This window comes from Euphorbia lathyris, chromosome 1, assembly GCF_963576675.1.
Source record: "Euphorbia lathyris chromosome 1, ddEupLath1.1, whole genome shotgun sequence".
In the NCBI taxonomy this organism is placed as follows: Eukaryota; Viridiplantae; Streptophyta; class Magnoliopsida; order Malpighiales; family Euphorbiaceae; genus Euphorbia; species Euphorbia lathyris.
Genome location: NC_088910.1, coordinates 73,120,581 through 73,141,534, shown reverse-complemented (window position 1 = coordinate 73,141,534; position 20,954 = coordinate 73,120,581). Strand labels below are relative to the sequence as shown.

General features: G+C 39.3%; 1 non-coding gene across 1 annotated transcript; it reads left to right on the top strand.

Moving 5' to 3' along the window:
• The first annotated feature begins 18,148 nt into the window (after positions 1-18,148).
• LOC136216218 (small nucleolar RNA R71) lies at positions 18,149-18,255 on the top strand. The gene has a single exon (XR_010683209.1). It is a non-coding gene; the product is annotated as a small nucleolar RNA R71 (small nucleolar RNA).
• Positions 18,256-20,954: the final 2,699 nt, after the last annotated feature.

Here is a 20,954-nt window from a genome sequence, read left to right as displayed (position 1 = left end):
GCTGTATTTTCTCTCTACAAGGGATAAGGGTGTATATAAACATTAATTAGATGCTAAAGAACCTACCTAATCATATACCAAGAGAAGCAAACATAATATAAGAAGATGAAGATGAAGACTGTTAATAATCTTTTGAAAGATACATAATAATTTGTAAACTGGGTAACGTCAATTGGTGAATTATGTCTGTAAGGGCTACGATAATTTGCAAGTCAAAGGAAAAATAGTGGATATTTTGATTGTTGTTTTAGGAGTTTTCTGTTTCCTTGTTTTGGAATTCTGATATGGAGATGGTTGGTTATACTCGTAATAGAAAACAACCAATACTATACTACACCCAAGTTAAGGTTTGTATTATGTAACGATGATGCTTAATTTGTTGTGAAATGCAACATCAACCTCTGTCTCAAATTCTTAATTTATGTTTCTTTTTCTATATACAGTATAAAAAATTGCTTCTATTATTATCCTATCAATAAGTTATTATTATCTTTATATTTAAATATAATTATAGATAATAACAATAAGAGTTTTATTTTGAATTAAATTCTTATTCAGTAACCTAATTCTATCTGACTAGGGTTTAGATGGAAGAGGCTATATATACCCCCCCTTATTGTAAATTTCGGCCAGCCCTAGCAATCCCGAAGAGAGTGAATTTCGACCCCATACTGTAGTGGATCATCGTTCACCGCTTGCTTCCGATCAATTGATTTTCATCTCTTTCTTTTACTCCTTGATCTTGTGTTGATTAATTAGAGGCAATCTACTTTGGTTGCTATTATACGGTTGAGTTCTAACTTCGTTTGAATTGTGTTTTTTGTTTTGTGCTCGTGAACTCGGAGTAAGAGTTGAGGGCACTTCGATTGCAACAGTAGATAGAACATCAAAAGGTATTTCCTTCTATCCCTCTTTATATGAAATAACGATTAACAGATATTGGTTAAAGGAAATAGGTTAAATTTTTTATATTTCCGCTGCCAAACGTTTGCCTATTTTCCTTCATCCACTTCATCTTCTTCCTTTTGCTCCTGCGGGTTTAGTTTCTTCTTCTTACCCATTATCTGCTTCTTAATCTTCCAAAGTCATCTTCATCGTATTCCCCAGAAAAGGAATCGTGCGATTTGTATTAGAGAAAGGGGGAACTATCTATGATGTTTGATTCGTGGGATTTCGTGAATCTGTTTCACTTGTCTGATATTGGGAAAGAAATTGGAAATCATCTTCTTCGATTTCGTGCTTCTGCGTTTGATTACTGCTATTTCGATACTCTGTTTTTGTGTTGGCCGATGTTATAGACAAAATCGAAGTTTTCCATTGTGGGGAGAGTGTCGTGTTGAAAATTTCATGGAAACCTACAAATATCGGAAGAAGATTTTATGGTTGCCGTAACTATGGTGTAAGTCAACATTGCTGGTTTTAATTGGTAGTGAGCTATTTGTACATACTGAAGCCAAAATTGTAAGCATGTTATGTTTGATGTAGGGGCCATACTATTGTGGATATCTGAAATGGTTTGATGATCTAGTTAGCGAACACAATAAGAATGTCATCACGGGGCTGTTGAAGAAGTTGAAAGAAAATGATAAATCGAGTGTCAGTCAGAGCCGAAGTACGAAGATTGTTGAGTCCAAAAGCAATATAGGATGGATGAAGTGCATAATATGTTTCATTTTGGGGTTTGTATTAGGAGTGTGTATGAGTAGTTAATGTACCTGTTTCATACATCTTGGGTTGTATTTAGGGATAAATTAGGTGTTTATAATCAGTGATGTATTTTTGTACGAATTAATTTAATGAAATAGTTATGAGTTTGTAATCACATTTCTCATTTGCATAAGTTGTGTAAATGGTATACAATGTTGTAATAACATAAAACAAAGCCTGGATTTGAAAGCAAATAGTAGTTCATGTCATTGATTAACCAATGCAAATTAGCACATTACAATAAGTACCAAAATATGCACCTTACAACAATGATTAAAAGCAATTGGCCATAACAAACCAAAAATATGTACCAACATTGTAGAAACAGTACATTGGCATAAACATTTGCCAAAAAATAACCCAAAATATGCAAAACGGTACCATGTACCAAAGTATTTGCCATAAACTGTCAACTGCCAAAAAAATACCATAAAAAAGGTGCGCTTTATGGTCAATATCTGGATTAGAGCCCTTCTCGATAGATTTTCTTCCGAAAAGTAGTCGCATAGAGGCGAGTCAAGGGAAAAGCTGTCAGTTAGACTAGAGAAAGAGGAATGAGACTAACAACCAGATCGACTAAAGGCGTTGGCTTACAATGAAGCTAGAGAAAAAAGAATCGGAGTTGATGTTTGACTTACTAGATCAACTAAAAGGTTTCAAGTAAAGGAGCCAGAGAAAGAGCTGATCTTCTTTCATCATGGCATTTCATGGAGTAGGGAAAAATACCCAAAGTAGAGGATCAAGCTGATACCGTCGTTGGCCCTTCTTTTCTTGTAATGGATCACCAACTTGAACCATTGCAGGAACTGAGACACATCTTCAATAAACTCGTCGTCCTCTGAAGTGAGTCTATGCCTCTGTTCTATAAGGGATTCACAAGGCCTACAATGTTGAGATTTTTTTTGTAGGGTGATTCTTTATATTGTTCCATTGTATACTTGTCGTACAGTCAATAGAGTACACTTGTCGTAAGTGTAAGTAATCTAGGAGGACACCCAAGGTATAATTCTAACTATAACTCCTATCCTAACTCAAATTCTTATCGCCATCACAATAATAATAATAACAATAACGGATGGAGGCTTCGATACCAACACTCGAATTTGTCATATGGCAATAACCAAAATGTGTTGAAGCCCCCATCCGGGTTTAACAATGAGTACAAGGAGAAAGGATGGGGTCAACCCCCAAATACCCAAGGAGGCCAAACCTCTCAACCTCCTAAGCAACACACAAGACCCAACGGTAATTAATCTTCTTAAAGAAATTTCTGCGTGTCTTACTGATAATGAAGCATTTTATAGGGATTTTGGGCACCAAGTGGCCCAACTAAATTGCCAACAACAAAAAAGACAATGACGGTCTCTCCCAACCAACACCGAAAAAACCCACGACCAAAAAATCGGGAGTATCACGCTCCGAAGTGGTAAGGGTTTGGAACCACCGGTTCTAAAGGCGATACCAACCGCTCCAAAGGTAAGTGACGAACCGGAAGAGGTAGGCAACCCTGGTTCGGACCCAAAAATGTTAACTTCTTCGGATAATAACAAAAGTGCTAGTGATCCGATTGGAGCTTATGTATCGAAGCTCCCCTTCCTACAAAGATTAAAGAAAGATAAATTGGATCACCAATACGGTAAATTTTTGGAAATTTTTAAGAAACTTCATATTATTACTCCATTCACGGAGGCATTAGAACAAATGCCCACCTATACGAAGTTTCTTAAAGAAATTCTTGCCAAAAAGAGGAAGTTAGGACAAAATGAAACGGTAGCGCTCACGGGAGAATGCTCCACAATAATAACAAACAAACTCCCGCCTAAGCTCAAGGACTTATGGAGCTTTTCTATCCCATACACAATCAGGAATGTTGAGTTTAGTCGAGCTTTATGTGATTTAGGTGCTAGTATTAATCTAATGCCTTTATCTGTTTTTAGGAAGTTCAGGTTGGGAGAGCCAAAGGCTACCAATATGACGCTCCAATTGGCCGATAGATCAATTTCTCGACCCAAGGGAGTAGTGGAGGACGTCTTAGTGAAGGTGGAAAAACTCATATTTCCCGCCAACTTTGTAGTGCTCGAGATGGCGGAAGACGACTTGGTACCGATCCTCCTAGGTAGACCATTTTTTGCAATAGGAAGAACTCTTATAGATGTTCACGAAGGTAAACTTACACTTCGGTTGCAAGAAGAAGAGGTAGAATTCAATGTCTACGACTCCATGAAATTCCCATCTAATACCATGGAGGATTGTAATCTTTTTAAACTCTATGGAACCCATTGATATGTGTGTTAATGATTTGTGTGATAGGTGTCTCATAGAAGCCTCTTCGGGTCCAATCGATGATGAGCACGTGGACGAGGACCCATTGAACATTCCTTTTGAATACTCCTCCGAAATAGAACAATGTTTATGGGCAAAGAACCGGTTCGAGGGTTTGGACCGGAATAGTAAAGCAAAACCAAAGTCATCTCTAGAAGAGCCCCCGACTTTGGAACTTAACCCTTTGCCTGGTAATTTAAAATATGTTTTCTTGCAACCTCCTAATTTCTTACCGGTTGTTATATCTTCTCTCTTAACAGAGGACATGGAGGAGGCATTGCTTGCGGTGTTACAAAAACACAAAGGAGCAATTGGATGGACGATACACGATATCAAGGGAATTAGCCCCGCCATTTGCACACACCGCATATTTATGGAGGACGAGGTCAAACCCTCCGTGCAACCACAACGATGAATTAACCCCACTATAAAAGAGGTAGTGAAAGCCGAGGTAATCAAACTCCTCGACGCAGGTATAATCTATCCTATCTCCGACAGTCAATGGGTAAGTCCGGTTTAATGTGTCCCTAAAAAAGGGGGCACAACGGTAACGGAAAATGATCAAGGGGAGATAATCCCCACGAGAAAGGTAACAAGGTGACGGGTATGTATATATTATAGAAAACTTAACGAAGCCACCCGCAAGGATCATTTTCCCTTGTCGTTCATTGACCAAATGTTGGAGAGAATGGTGGGACATAAATTCTTTTATACATTGGATGGTTTATCTGGATATATGCAAATTCTCGTTGATCTTTCGAATCAAGAGAAAACAACATTTACATGTCCTTATGGGACATTTTCATATAGGCAGATGCCATTCAGGCTATGTAACGCCCCCGCCACTTTTCAACAGTGCATGACGGCTATTTTCTTCGAAATGATTGAGGACTTCATGGATGACTTTTCTGTTTTTGGGCCGTCCTTTGAAACTTGTTTAAATAATCTTGACAAGGTCCTTCAACGATGTGAGGACACTAATCTTGCTCTTAGTTGGGAGAAGTGTCAATTTATGGTTCAAGATTATATAGTGTTAGGACATAAGGTGTCCGGGGAGGGGATTGCGGTCGACCCGGCCAAAATCGAGGTGATTGAAAAATTGCCTCCACCAATTAACGTAAAAGGGATCCGAAGTTTTTTTGTCATGTGGGTTTCTATAGGAGGTTCATTAAGGACTTCTCAAAAATAGCAACCCCCTTGACACAATTGCTCCAAAAAGATACGGAGTTTAATTTCTCTTCCGAATGCCTAAACGCTTTCAACACACTCAAAGAGAAATTAGTCAACGCATCTATCATGGTGAAAACCGATTGGAACCTCCCCTTCGAGTTAATGTGTGATGGAAGTGACTTGGCCGTAGGTGTTTGTTTGGGTCAAAGGGTGGATAAACTTTTCTGCCTAATTTTTAATGCTAGCAAAACTCTCAATGAGGCTCAACAAAATTACTCAATTACGGAAAAAAAGAAGTTAGCGGTGGTTTTTGCGTTTGATAAATATAGATCATATATTGTGTTATCAAAGATCATCGTATATACTGACCATGCAGCCTTTAAGTACCTCATGACCAAGCAGGACGCCAAGCCATGTTTGATACGATGGATCTTTCTACTCCAAGAATTTGGTATCGAGATCAAGGATAAAAAGGGAGTAGAAAATGTCGTGGACGACCATCTTTCCCACTTGCAAAGTGAAGAGGCCGAATCTCCGAAACTTGTGGAGATTAATGAAACCTTCCTGGATGAGACACTTTTCACGGTAACCTCTCTCCCTTGGTATGTCGACATGGAAAACTTCAAGGCTGGTAATGTTCTTCCCCCTCACTTTACATATGAGGAACGTAAGAAATTTTTTCATGATGCTAAAAATTACTTTTGGGAAGAACCATTTTTGTCCAAATCATGTGCCGATAATATTATTCGTAGGTGCATACCGGACGAGGAGGTAAATGATATATTGCATATGTGTCACACCCAAGAACCCGGTGGGCATTTTGGCCTAAGTCGAACTATGGCAAAAATCTTACAATGTGGCTTTTATTGGCCAACAATGTCCAAGGATACCCAAGACTTCGTCAACTCATGTGACACTTGTCAAAGGAGCGGGAATATCTATCGTAAAAATGAAATGCTCCAACAAGGGATCCTAGTTTGTGAACTTTTCGATGTATGGGGGATAGACTTTATGGGACCATTCCCTAAGTCACATAACAACTCCTATATTTTGGTAGCCGTTGATTATGTCTCCAAATGGGTAGAAGTCGTGGCTCGACCCTCAAATGACTCGAAACTGGTAGGGAAATTCATTAAGAAAAATAGTTTTACTCGGTTCGGAACCCCTCGAGCTATAATCAGTGACGAGGGTTCCCATTGTTGCAACCGTCAATTTGATCAACTATTACATAAATACGGGGTTGCACACCAAGTCTCTACAACCTACCATCCGCAAACTAGTGGGCAAGTCAAAGTGTCTAATTGTGAATTAAAACGTATTCTTGAGAAAACGGTTAACACTTCTAGAAAAGATGGAGCCTCAAGCTCGACGATGCTCTTTGCGCCTATCGAACGACGTTCAAAATGCCTATCGGAATGTCACCATACCGCTTGGTTTTCGACAAATCATGCCATTTATTGGTTAAGCTTGAACATAAAGCATACTGGGCTTTGAAATTTTTAAATTTTGATATGTAGGCCACAGGGGAACATCGCCTCCTTCAACTTAATACCCTCGATGAACTTCATTTGGGGTCGTACGAAAATGTGAAGCTATACAATGAGTGTACGAAGAAATGGCACGACAAGCACGTGCAAATTCGGGAATTCCACAAAGGGGATCAATCCTTTTGTACATTTCTTGCCTTCGTTTATTCCCCGGAAAACTCAAAAGCCATTGGTCGGGGCCATACACGGTTGTCAACGCACATCCATCCAGAGCGGTGGAGATCCAAGGACCCGACAACTCGATTCAACGGATCAATGGTCACTGATTAAAAATTTACCGAGGAGGAGCCCTCCCGACACATGGCGAATCCGCCCACCTACGGGCCCCATAACACCAATGTCCTAACGAGAAAGTCGAGCTACTCCGACTATAAACGTAGCACCGGTTTGCACCCCTCAAACTTTTGTATATACGTATCACCATCAAATGGTGGAAAAAACAAAGTAAGGCTTACTTTGTCAAAAACAAAGTAAGCATAGCTTAACCCATGTATCATATATGTTCTTTTATGTTTTCCTTTTTATGTTTTTAGTTTTTAAAATGTTTTTGGAATTAACGTTTTCTTTTGTAACGCGAAGGGACGTGCAAACCCCGCACTTATCATTTATGTTGCACTTTATTTTTATTTTTATGTCCTATTTTATATATATATATATATATATATATATATATATATATATATATAGTTAATCTATTCGTGTTTTAATCGTTTTTTATTTCAATTTCAATTGTTTCACCATTAATAAAACCTGGTCCATGCGGAGCGTGCCTTGAGCTAAGCTCCGCATGAATCAGGTTCTGAGTTTAAGAAGTGGGTTAATCTTGGTCCACGCAGAGCGTGCCTTGAGCCAAGCTCCGCGTGAACCAGGCTCTGGTCACTCTTCGTGGTTTTAAGTCAAATCATGCGGAGCTTAACCTAAACTAAGCTCCACACGACACAACTTAAAAACACACAAAAATAAAAATAAAAAGAACAAAAATTTAATTAAACTGGATAATTAGCTCAAAAACTTATCCCACACGTCACCTTCCTCGGAAAATTAAAAGTTCCCTTATGAGTCCTTATAATAAAAGATGCAAGTTAAGAAATTTTAAGTCTTGATTCCGAAGTTAGAAAATTTGTGAATAGTCAAAATTTGAACTCAACAAAAGCCAACGATTCCAAACTCACGAGTTATTCCCATAATCAACTTTAAAAAGGCAGTAAAAATGGGATTTTGAAAATTTTACGAGAGCGTAAAAGTACACAATTAAACCCAAAATCATCGTGAGGTATTTTGAGCCTAAAAGAGTTCGTACGAGAACTCTACTTTCTTCACAATTTTTGAGGGTTTTTGCTTCACTCAATTCATAGAGTTTGCACTAAATGCTGAGTTAAGTACATTCGTTTTGGTAAGAGAGCAATAGATGATAAAATGAGCTCACCTAGGCTAATTCTTTCTTGTTGATTTTTTCTCGTTTTTCATAAACCCTTAGGAAGTCCCCTAGAGCCTATTAACCAACTTCTTTGTTAACACCCATTTAACACTTAACCCTTTTTCCTCTTGTTCGAATATCAAATAAAATCGAATGCATCGAAAAAACTGAGATAAACAAAACCTCTAGCAAGAAAGTACGAATCATCTTTGAAATCGTTTTTATGCAACTCTCAGAATAAAAGAAAAAATAAAGCAAAAAAATAGAGAGTAATAGGCATCCTCAAGCTCCACCGAGCAATTTCAAGCACATTTCTACTTACTGGACAAATCAATAAAGACACGATGCAATCACCAAATTCGGTGTTCGAACTCGAGTTCCTAAAAGAAAAATTAACCTCTAACCACTAAAAAGCCTCACCTTCATTACAACCCCAAACCGAGATCATTTTTAATATTGTTCGACCATAACAAAGATGGAAAAACTCGGATGGACATGCAAACTCGATGTGATTTTGTGTAAGTATAAAGAAGAGAGTATAAACAGTGACCCATAAAAAAAATTTGTGTGATAGAATTAAATACCTTGGTGAGGTAAAATTGAGTTCTCCGAGAATAATCAAACCCCGTTAATATTGCATATTAAGTTTGATCATGGAAATTTCAAACAGGTTATGGTAACTCGTTCACTAACCATGGTTGGTCGCTAGACCGTGCATGCTGTCAATGGTCTTTTCGTGTTTAAACTCGGAACCCATCGATCCCTCCAAATATGTACACGCTGACCCTGTCCGATTTTCCAAATTAGACCACCCTCAAATATTTTCCGCGCCTCCCATAATCCACTCCAAAATAAACTCGGATTAGAAGATACTTTACTGCAATTACATAGGCATAAAGTGATTCAGGGTTACAAAATAACCTCCAACATTGTTTGGAAAGCATGGCTAAATTAAAACATCATTTGTCAGTAGTTCCTTTCCAATAGAATTTACTGATCAAGCTATGGATTTCTGCGCACAAAGACTCAGGAAGAAGAAAATAATACATTACATACTATGAAATTGCTTGAAGAACTGCCTTTATTATCACTTCACAACCCCTTACTAACAGAATTTTCTCCTCCCAACCCTGAATTCGCTTTTGTATTCTTTCTTTAATAGCGGCAAAAATCTATTTTTTGGAGCGCCCAACAAGGGTAGGTAATCCCAAGTATCGAGGAAAGGCTCCGGTTTCATTGACCTCTAACACAGCAGCAAGTTCATTTTTGCATTCTAGAATTACCCCGGCAGTAATCAAAATTTCTAACTTCATGTAGTTCACAGATTGGCCGGAAACAGACTCATACTATGCAAGGATTTGTTTCAGTTTATGGACCTCAGGAACAGTAGCCTTCCCAAAAATCATGGAATCATCGACAAAGAAAATGTGAGAAATTATCGGGCTTTGGTGACTAATTCTGATGCCATATAGTGTCCTGACTTGAATTGCTTTTCTAATACTAGCAGATAATGCTTCAGTACATAGTAGGAATAAGTAAGGAGAAATGGGATCTCCCTAATGTAAGCCACATTGAGGCTTAACCAACCCTTTCGGTTGACCGTTAATTAAAAAAGACACGGATACCGATGACACACACATCATAATTAATCTGCCAAAATGCTTTGGGAAATTTATATGCCTAATTGTTCCAGCCCAAAAGTTCCATTCAATTCGATCATACGCTTCGCTCATATCCAGTTTGAGAGCAAAATAGCCTTTTTCCCTTTTAATCTGGTCTTTGATAGGGACATTTTGTCCCTTTCTTTTTAGCGTGATTTACGGTTTATATGAGCAAATAATTAAGTTTAATTGCAAAAATAAGTGCGATTTAAATAAATAATAAAATAATAATAATATTTGTACTTTTGATAATTTTTCAGTCCATTTTTAATAATTTTAGAGAAATAAAGAATCAAGTAATCTCGGTGTCCGCAGTCGTATTTTGCAGGTTCGGGATAAATGCACGAGACGCAAAGGACAATGAAAAAATGGTCGAAATCCAGCTCAGTCCATGCTGAGCGTGCTTCGCTTCACGCGGAGCATGCCAAGTCATCACATGGTGCCCACTGAATCACGGTAGTCAACCTTATCCTTGCCCAAGTCAACTTCAGTCCATACGGAACGTAGCACGTACCACGTGCAGCTTGGACCGGTGAGAAACAATTGGTAAACTCCAGGATCTCATTCACACGGAGCGTGACATCTTCTACGCGGAGCTTGGACTAGTGAGAAAACATTGAAAAACTTCAGGAGCTCATCCACGTGGAACTTGGCCAGCTTCACGCGGAGCGTGGACCGGTTGATGCTCGTAAAGTATATAGCAATAAATAGGACAAGTGTATCCTATTGCAGTAAGTAGTATAGTGCTTAAGCACAAGATCGAACCTTAAAGACTACTTGTCACAACTAGTCGGTCTAAGGAAGAGAATGTAATTGTTCGGAAGGTTGAATATAATGTTGAGTGATTAAAGAGATATATTTCGAAAATAAGAGATAAAAGCTATTGAAGGGGTAGGATTCAAATTAATTGATTAGACAATCTAAGATAGGGATGCTCTTAATTGGATTCCAAGTATAATTTACTGGGATTCAGTTTTATATCCGAAGGATAATTGACGGTAACCACCTAATTACCCACATGAATATGGCCAATCGCATGTAGTCTATTCACATGCCCTCGGTTGACGGCTTGATTAGGCATATAACCTAGGGCATGCAAAGCATTAGGTTCTGTGGTGATTGAGGCTAAAGTCATAGCCCACCCACTAAACCGCACTCCTAATGGTCTCTAGCGAGGTTAGATTATGCTAATTCAGATTAGACAGTTCCTTGGTCAGGTAACTATCTATCTAAAATCATGTATTTATCAGATTCTAGGCATTAGGTTCAGCAATTTCAAATCATCATCGAATCTCATTCTAGCAACGATCCTATTTCTGATAAATCTAGGGCATTAAGCATGCATAATCTAATCAATTGGAAGTAACCCCATACACTAAATCCCTAATCATACATGGTCAAGCAATCAATCTCATCCCCATCCTATCCCAGATAGGATGGGGATTAGTTCATAATTAAACTAACCAAATAATCAAAACACAATTCATCAACAAGAGTCACCATTAATTGAAACAAGCAGGAGTAAAAGACAGATTAAGGAATTAGAAATATAAAACCCGATTTCGTCTGATTCTGATTACAAATGGGGTGAGAACTCTCCTCTACCAATCTTCAAGAAGCTAAAAACGATTACAATGGAAGCAAATCAAATGATAAAAGTTGATACAAGGAAAGAGAAAAAGGGGAAAAAGAACTAGGAACAATTTAGAAAAAGAAGCCAACCCTAATAAAGGAGGCATAATGTTCTATTTATAGAGCTAGGTGTTTTCGGGGGGTATTTTGGACATTTTCAAGCCAAGATTCGCGCCCTGGGGGTGAGAAGACGCTGGGAAATTGCTTTCCAGTGTCTCGACGAGACGAAAAGGTGTCTCGACGAGACACTGGGCGTCTCGTCGAGACACCACGCGATGGTTCCCTTTTGGGAACCATCGGCCCGCCTCGTCTCGCCGAGACAGGCTATGTCTCGATGAGACAGGCACTGTCTCGGCGAGACAGGCGCTGAAAAGTGGCAGCTCTCTCCGAAAGTTATCTGTTTCGGTCCTTGGGCTTTCCGGAATTTGCTCTAATGGTCCCCGAACTGTCCGGACATGCTCCAAATGGCACGAGTCTGGTTCGGAAATGCTCAAATAGCCCTAGAAACACCTGAAAATACAGAAAAAGCCATACATAAATAATGGTAATTACTAATTTTAACTAAAAGACAACAAAATGATACTGAAATTGAAAGGAAGTAAAGCAAAAGCAAACTAAAAGAAGTCTAAAAACCCAATACAAATGGGAGCTATCAACCTCCCCACACTTGAAACTTGCTTGTCCTCAAGCAAGAAAGAATCAAAAGCAGCCCTAAAGTCAACAAATAGCTCCCGTACACAGACAAGGATCCATTGCACTTTGATTATCCATACAATTTCAGACTACTCAAGTTGCAATTGAAAACAAAGTGAACCTCAAAATAATCTTCAAAACTGATTAAGTAAATTTATCAACCAACACTTTGCGAAATCGAAAGGCGAGGACTAAGGTTGCTAGCTCACAGGTGGTCGCTCATACACTCAAGTGTTTGGGTAAGATATGAATTTGGTAAACGCTCTACAGTTTATTGCACAAAATGGTCACGTTGGAATTGCATCATCCATCCGGTCGAAATTACGCATCATAATTAAACAAGATTATAGGTCTTTTCAAGGTTGTAACAAGGCTAAAGGTTTAGGGGTAGGAGAAGGGAATTTAGGCAGCAAGTTAATGACTCAACTAGCTAGAATTTTGGCAAAAATCGGCACTTTTTCCGTTATGTGCGAGATAAAAGCTCAAGGTTGATCTCTTTTTCAGTTCGGGAAGCAGCTAAAGAATATCTTCTATCATTTCCTCTACAATTTATTCGATATATTTTTCTTTTTATTTTTTTTATTTTTTTCTTTTCTTCCTTTTGAGATAAAGGGGACAAAGAGTCAATTTTATTGGGTTACTTCTTCTTTCTAGACTTACAACCTTTCTATTGTAGCTAACGGAAATTTTAAGGGTGTGTGCCCGAGGATTTTTCTAACCGAATCAATTAACTAAGGTGAGAAAGGGTATTTAGGAGGCTAAGGGCTTGTAACTAGGTTGATCAAAGAAAGGGGTAAATAAGGCTCAAAGGGGCTTATCTAGTGGAATTGGTAAGGGATTTTGGCTAATCAAAGAATAGGCTAAGTTCACAAGGGGCTATACCTATATTGCCTAATCATTTCAAGTTCAATTGTAACACCACATTCAACCAGTATTAGATGCAATTCCTATGAGCAAAATGACAATAACTGTAATCCCACACCTAAGAGATCAATTGTTCCTAAAATTGAGTCTAAGATATTGACCTTTAGGCTCTAGCTCACAATTTAGGGGTTATTTGTAACAATCATGGCCTCACCTAACGAATCGTTCCATGTCAATCTTAGCTAGATAACACTCTTGGAGACTCAAACGTTGTTCGTAAGTTTTTGCATGCATCAATTTCAACTGAGTTTTCAGACTTTTAGAGCACAATTTCAACTGTAGTGTCAGGATTGCTAGATGCATCAAAAATAACTGCCTAAGATTCTTTTATTTCTAACTACTGAAAGCAAGAGCAAAATCTCAGAAATCCTAAAATTTGAAAATAGACCAATAAATATACAAACATACCACAAAACAGAACACACAAACAGTGGCATAAAACATGCAATTGTACATGTACATAATGTTATATCCTATTGTCTCTTCCCTCACACTAAATCATGCATGTAATTCCAAAAGATGCATATTTATGAAATTGAACAATAAGTGAAAGAAAAGAGATAGGATAGGAAAACTCCCTCAGGGGGCGTCTATGTAACACAGTGTCTCTACTGCGCCCAAGTCATCTTCATAAATTTTCAAACGCTGCCTGCTGACCTTGAAAGGGGCATTGTGTCCGTCCGTGATCTCAACTGCTCCGGAAGAGAATAACTTGGTGACTTCAAACGGTCCATACCACCTCGACTTCAGCTTACCAGGGAATCATCGCTACCTGGAGTTGTACAGTAACACCTTATCCCCTACCTCAAAGTGGCGTTTAATTATTCTCTTGTCATGCCATCTTTTCGTCTTCTCCTTGTAGATTTGTGAATTCTTATAGGCACCAAGCCTGAACTCTTCCAAGGCATCAAGTTGCAATAACCGTTTCTCACCTGCAATTCTTGTATCAAAGTTTAGAAACCGAGTAGCCCAGTAGGCTTTATGTTCGAGTTCTACAGGGAGATGGCATGCCTTACCGTAAATCAGCCTGAATGGGGACATGCCAATTGGCGTTTTAAACGCGGTCCTATATGCCCACAAGGCATCATCTAATTTGAGAGACCAATTATTCCTAGAGGAATTTACAGTTTTTTCAAGAATGGTTTTGATCTCTCTATTGGACGCTTCAACTTGACCACTGGTCTGGGGATGATATGGGGTAGCCACTTTATGGGTGACCCCATATTTATGCAGGACCTGTTTAAAAGCTTGGTTACAAAAATAAGACCCGCCATCGCTAATAATGGTGCGTGGAGTGCCAAACCGTGTGAAAATATTCTTTTGCAAAAATCGGATGACATCCCGCGCATCATTACTAGGCAAGGCTACAGCCTCAACCCATTTAGATACGTAGTCTATGGCTATAAGGATGTACTCGTTATTGAATGACTTCGGGAAGGGTCCCATAAAGTCTATCCCCCAAACATCAAAGATTTTACAGACTAAAATTGGTTTCATAGGCATGGCATGTCTCTGTGAAATGTTACCAGTTCGTTGACACTTATCACAGTTTTTCACAAAATTAAAAGCGTCATGGAAGATGGTGGGCCAATAGAGCCCACTTTGGAGTACCTTAACTGCAGTTCTGTCCCCGCCATGGTGGCCACCTACCTCTTTGGAATGACAGAATGCAAGGACAGAAGCTATCTCCTCTTCAGGAATGCACCGGCGGATGATGTTGTCGCCACAGACTTTGAATAGGTAGGGGTCGTCCCAAAAGTACTGCTTCGCGTCGTGTAGGAATTTTCTCCTCTGCTGGTAGGAGAACTCTAGAGGGATCAACTTTCCTACAAGGAAATTAGCAAAATCAGCGAACCAATGGACATGTCTTATTGATAACAAGTGTTCGTCAGGGAATGTCTCTTGGATGTCTGCATTGGTATCTGTATCCACCTTCTCTTGTTCTAATCTGGAAAGATGATTGGCAACCACATTTTCAACTCCTTTCTTATCTCGTATCTCTAGATCAAATTCCTGCAGCAACAGAATCCACCTAAGGAGTCTAGGTTTGGCATCCTGTTTTGAAAACAAATACCTTAGTGCAGCGTGGTCAGTGTAAACAATAATTTTTGAAAGCACCAAATATGAACGAAATTTGTCAAGTACAAAAATCACAGCTAATAACTCCTTTTCTGTGGTAGTATAATTTAATTGAGCGTCATTAAGAGTTTTACTAGCATATGAAATCGGTTGGCAAATTTTATCCACTTTTTGACCTAGGCATGCACCTACAGCTGTGTCACTGGCATCACACATTAGCTCGAATGGTAAATCCCAGTTGGGACTAACCATTATGGGAGCTTTAACCAATTTGTCTTTTAAAGTGTTAAAAGATTCAAGACATTCAGGTGTGAAAATAAAATTGGCATCCTTCAGTAACAATTGGGTCATAGGCCTGGAAATTTTAGAAAAATCCTTTATAAAGCGCCTATAAAAACTGGCGTGGCCTAAAAAACTCCTAACTGCTTTGACACTGGAAGGGGGAGGTAGTTTTTCAATGACCTCAATTTTTGTAGGGTCTACCTCAATCCCTTTCCGTGATACCTTATGCCCTAAAATTATACACTCAGTGACCATAAACTGACACTTTTCCTAGTTTAGGACTAGGTCAGTTTCCTCACATCTTTGCAGCATTAATCCCAAGTTATGCAAGCAGCTATCAAAAGTAGTACCAAAAATAGAAAAATCATCCATAAAGACCTCCATGAATTTTTCTATCATATCAGAAAATATAGCTATCATACACCTCTGAAACGTAGCAGGTGCATTGCATAACCCAAAGGGCATCCTTCTATATGCAATGTCCCAAAAGGGCAAGTGAAATTTGTCTTTTCCTGATCGTCAGGATCCACTGATATTTGCATGTAGCCCGAATACCCATCCACACAATAGAAGAAAAACTTACCTGCCATGCGTTCAAGCATTTGATCAATGAACGGAAGAGGGAAATGATCCTTCCTGGTGGCGTCGTTCAATTTTTTGTAGTCCACGCACATTCACCACCCGGTATTTTTCCATACCGGAATTAGTTCATTCTTCTCATTCAATGTCACTATTGTGCCCCCTTCTTCGGCACCATGTGCACAGGACTCACCCACTGGCTATCAGAGATTGGATAGATCATCCCGGCATCAAGCAACTTAATTACCTCAGCCTTCACTACTTCCTTCATTTTTGGGTTGAGTCTTCTTTGTGGTTGAGCAGTCAGCTTCACCTTATCCTCCATATAGATCTAGTGTTCCTAGAGAGATGAGATGATTCCCTTGATGTCAGACATCTGCCATCTAAACGCTCCCTTGTGCTTCCTCAGCACCTCCACCAACCGATCTTCCTCAGGACCTGTAAGTTCAACAGAAATAATTACAGGTAAATGTAAAAGAGGTGCTAAGAATACGTATTTTAAATGGGCAGGTAAGGGTTTGAGATCGAGGGTTGGTGGTTCTTCAATCGAGGTCTTGGGCCTTGTCTTGGTTTCTCTGTCCAGGAGTTCATCGTGCTAGGCCCAATGACAACCCTCTTTACCTTCTACATCGGTCTCCAAATCCAATGGCTCCTCATCCAGTTCAATACTCAGGTTCCGTTCTTCAGTTACCTGGAAAACATTCTCAACCAAAGAGTCAGTTACACTCAGAAAATTACAACATTCATCATCAACAGGAAATTTCATAGATTTTAAAATGTTGAATTCAACTTCCTCGTTTTGAAGCTTGAGAATCAGTTTGCCTCCTTCAACATCAATCAGTGTTCGTCCAGTGGCGAGAAAAGGCCTCCCTAACAAAATCGGGACTTGATCATCTTCTTCAATGTCAATGATCACGAAGTCAGCTGGGAAGATGAACTGGTCTACCTTGACCAAAAGGTCTTCCACCACTCCAACCGGACGCCTTATAGACCTATCAGCCAACTGAATTGTGACTGAAGTATGTTTTGGGTCTCCCATTCCTAATTTCCTGTAAACAGACAACGGCATAAGATTTATGCTTGCACCAAGATCACATAAAGCACGTTTAAAATGAACCTTGCCTATTGTATAGGGAATGCTAAAACTACCAGGATCTTTGGATTTTTAGGCAACAGATTTGTTAGCATGGCAGAACATTCCTGGCTTAGCATTACAGTCTCATGATCTCCTAATTTTCTCTTTTTAAAGATCAGTTCTTTTAAAAAAATTCCATACACAGGCATATTCTCAAGAAGTTCATGAAACGGAAGGTTAATCTCTATCTTCTTAAACACATTTAACATTTTGGAATAATCCTTGTCTAACTTAGCTCTCCTAGAAGTAGGATAAGGCATGGTAACCTGTGTTGGTGGTACAACAGTGTCAGTAATCGAAGTTGGATCAGAAACACTTACTTGTGGGGCAGACGGGGTAGACGAGATATTACCAGGAATGGGGTCTGAAGCCTCGTCTCGCTGAGGCACCAAGTCTGGTGCACTTACCTGCGTTCCACTCTTAAGCGTGATTGCTCGTGCTTCCTCTTCTACCAATTCACTGACCTGTGTTAGAAGTCTCTGGCAGAAAGCTTCATTGTGTGCCAACCTACCTTATATTGGCACTCAGGATCTCTATCAGGACATCTATACTTCTCTCCAATTCAGTCTCAGTACCTGAACCTCGGCATCTGTCCTGCTGTCAATGCATGCTATTTGACCCATACCATTTCAGATAATGGATGTGTTCAAGTACCATCGGGCACTCCACGCTCTTGTGCCCTTCGTTGCAAACCTCACAGCTTGCTACTGGTTCTGGTGATTTCAGGTGAGTTCCCAGTAGATCCACTTTTTCTGTAAGTGCTGCTATCTGAGGATTTGATTCTGAAGATGGTCCTGGGGACTCCTCGGCTGTTGTGCCTTTTCTCGGAGCCAGCTTCTCAACTTGCCAACATGCACTTCGTTCAGCTAATTCTTTCACCAAATTGTACGCTTGAACTGCAGTCTTGTTGAATAGATTTCCTCTCATTGCTGTATCTAGAAAGGCGCAGCTGACAGGAGATATTCCTGAATAGAACATGTCAATAAGCTGGTACCGCTGGTAACCATGATGGGGGCACCGTCTTAACAACTTCTGGAACCTCTCCCAGGCTAAATGCAAGTTCTCACTGTCGGACTGCATAAACGAGGTGATGTCGCTTCTAAATTGTGCAGTCTTTGACGGAGGGAAGTACTTTGTTAGAAACACTGATATTGTAGTGTCCCAGTTAGTGAGAGAGCCTGGTTCGATGGACTATAGCCATTCTGCAGCTTCTTCTTTCAGAGAGAATCTGAATAGCTTCTGGAAGATTTGTTCAGATATGATGTCTTCGCACTTGAAGGTGCTGCAATATTCCACGAATTTGTCAAGATGTGAGTTAGGATCTTCGTGGTAATCCCTACTGAACTGTCCTGAGTTCTGAATCATCTGAATCATTGTTGGTCTAATTTCAAATGACGTTGCTGTTATTGCTGGATCGAGGATGCCAGAGGTGCTTGTATGCCGCTTTGCCTTCAACAACTCCATGACCGAAAGATCTTCGACCATTGTGTCGTCCTTTTACGTCATGTAAGAACAATTTCAGCTTAAGAATCTGGATGCAATGATGAGTGATCCCCAGAACCTCGGTTCTTGGAATTCCAAACAATTATATAAACCTATCGCTAAGAGTAAACTAGTTATAAACAAAAATAGTCCCTGACAACGGCGCCAAAAACTTGATGCTCGTAAAGTATATAACAAAAAATAAGACAAGTGTATCCTATCATAGCAAGTAGTATAGTGCTTAAGCACAAGATCGAACCTCAAAGACTACTTGTCACAACTAGTCGGTCTAAGGAAGAGAATATAATTTTTCGGAAGGTTGAATATAATGTTAAGTGATTAAAGAGATATATTTCGAAAATAAGAGATAAAATCTATTGAAGGGGTAGGATTCAAATTAATTGATTAGACAATCTAAGATGGGGATGCTCTTAATTGGATTCCAAGTATAATTTAATGGGATTCAGTTGTATATCCGAAGGATAATTGACGGTAACCACCTAATTACCCACATGAATATGGCCAATTGCATGTAGTCTATTCACATGCCCTCGGTTGACGGCTGGATTAGGCATATAACCTAGGGCATGTAAAGCATTAGGTTCTGTGGTGATTGAGGCTAAAGTCGTAGCCCAACTACTAAACCGCACTCCTAGTGGTCTCTAGCGAGGTTAGATTATGCTAATTTGGATTAGACAGTTCCTTGGTCAGGTAACTATCTATCTAAAATCCTGTATTTGTCAGATTCTAGGCATTAGGTTCAGTAATTTCTGTTGGTCCCGTGTAATTAGTTCCAAGGGGGGGGTTAGGAACTAATGTATCTTTTTCGCTTAATTATGCTGACTTAATTTAATTCTTTAAATAACCTTACTCAGTTTTGGTCAGCAAGGCTGAGCGAGATGTAAGACAGCTTTAGTCAGAGGCTGACTAGAACCGTTTTACTTGTGAGTTGGGAATAAACACTTAAGGTCAGCTTCCAACTCAGCACTCTGATTACTCAGTGCCAGCTTATACAATTTATATCTTGAGTAATTTAAGCAAGCAACACATGCATATATATATATATTGAGAGAAAGGGTTAGAGATTACTCAGCAGTCTTATCCTGGTTCGGCCTCACCGCCTACGTCCAGTCCCCAGAATCCTTCCGGGCTTTTTCAATCCACTACTAAGCTCTTTAAAGGTAGAGCACAAACCGTTTACAAAGCAATTGAGTATGCAAGAGTACCATCCTCTATTCGTCTACTCAATCCTACTGAGCGTTATAACCGAACACTCAGATTTTCTCTACCACTAAGTACTAAAACCGAGTACTCAATACCACTCTCTCAATCTTTACAATTGATACAAATTTGTTCTTTCTAGATGAAGAACACTTTAGATGAATACAAATTCACTCTAGACTTTTACACAGAGATGGGATTTGGGTGTAAGAAATTTCTTTTTCTAATCAGACAGCTTCTCTTTTGGATTTTCACTCTTGTGATGATTTTCTTTTCTGTCTTTACTTGCTTTTTCCTTCTATAAATCGGCCAAGGATCCAAGTGATGAACTTGTCCTTTTATAGTAGAATCTGATGCTTCAATCATTTGAATTCGGACATATCCGTTGAATTCAAACGGTCTTCTTGCGTCATTCATTGGTCAGCATACAGATTTGCAGGCCAATCCTGTCGTCTGAAATTAGCAGTCGCCAGGCTTGCCAGTTTCGTCTTCTTGCACCAGGTTTCATCTTCTAGCACCAGGTTTGTCTCCTTGCAAAACGCTAGTTGAACCATGCGTCTTGAAAAGGTCTTTTGGCGCAATTCCGAGGCTTCTGAATTGGTGCCGACTTTTGTCGGGCTTTGTCTTCTAGTTAACGGATCATTGGTGCTGTCCTATTGAACGCTCAGCTTGACTTAATTGACGTTGCCTTCGATCTTTTATCTTTGACAAAGCTGAGTTACATTCTACTCAGCTTCTTCGGTCAGCTTCGTCTTTAGGCGTTTGTTCTGAAGAAGACTTTTCTTCTATTATGCTGAGTTGTGTTCTACTCAGCTTCTGTGGCTCATGCTGACTTCGTTTTGTCTTATTTTTATTTCTGTTCTCATTTATAATTATACTCAACATTGAACAACCACATTAGTACAATTAAATCAAAGCACTTAAATTTAATTGTCTTAATCATGAGATTAACTTAAATAATTTTGTCAAATCAAAATCACGTGGAAAGGTGTTTCAACAAACTCCCCCATTTTGATGTTGGAAAAAATATTTAATTATGGAACTCAGCATTGAGATTCCCCATGATTGATTTACCTTTTATTCTTCTGAAGTTACTCCCCCGT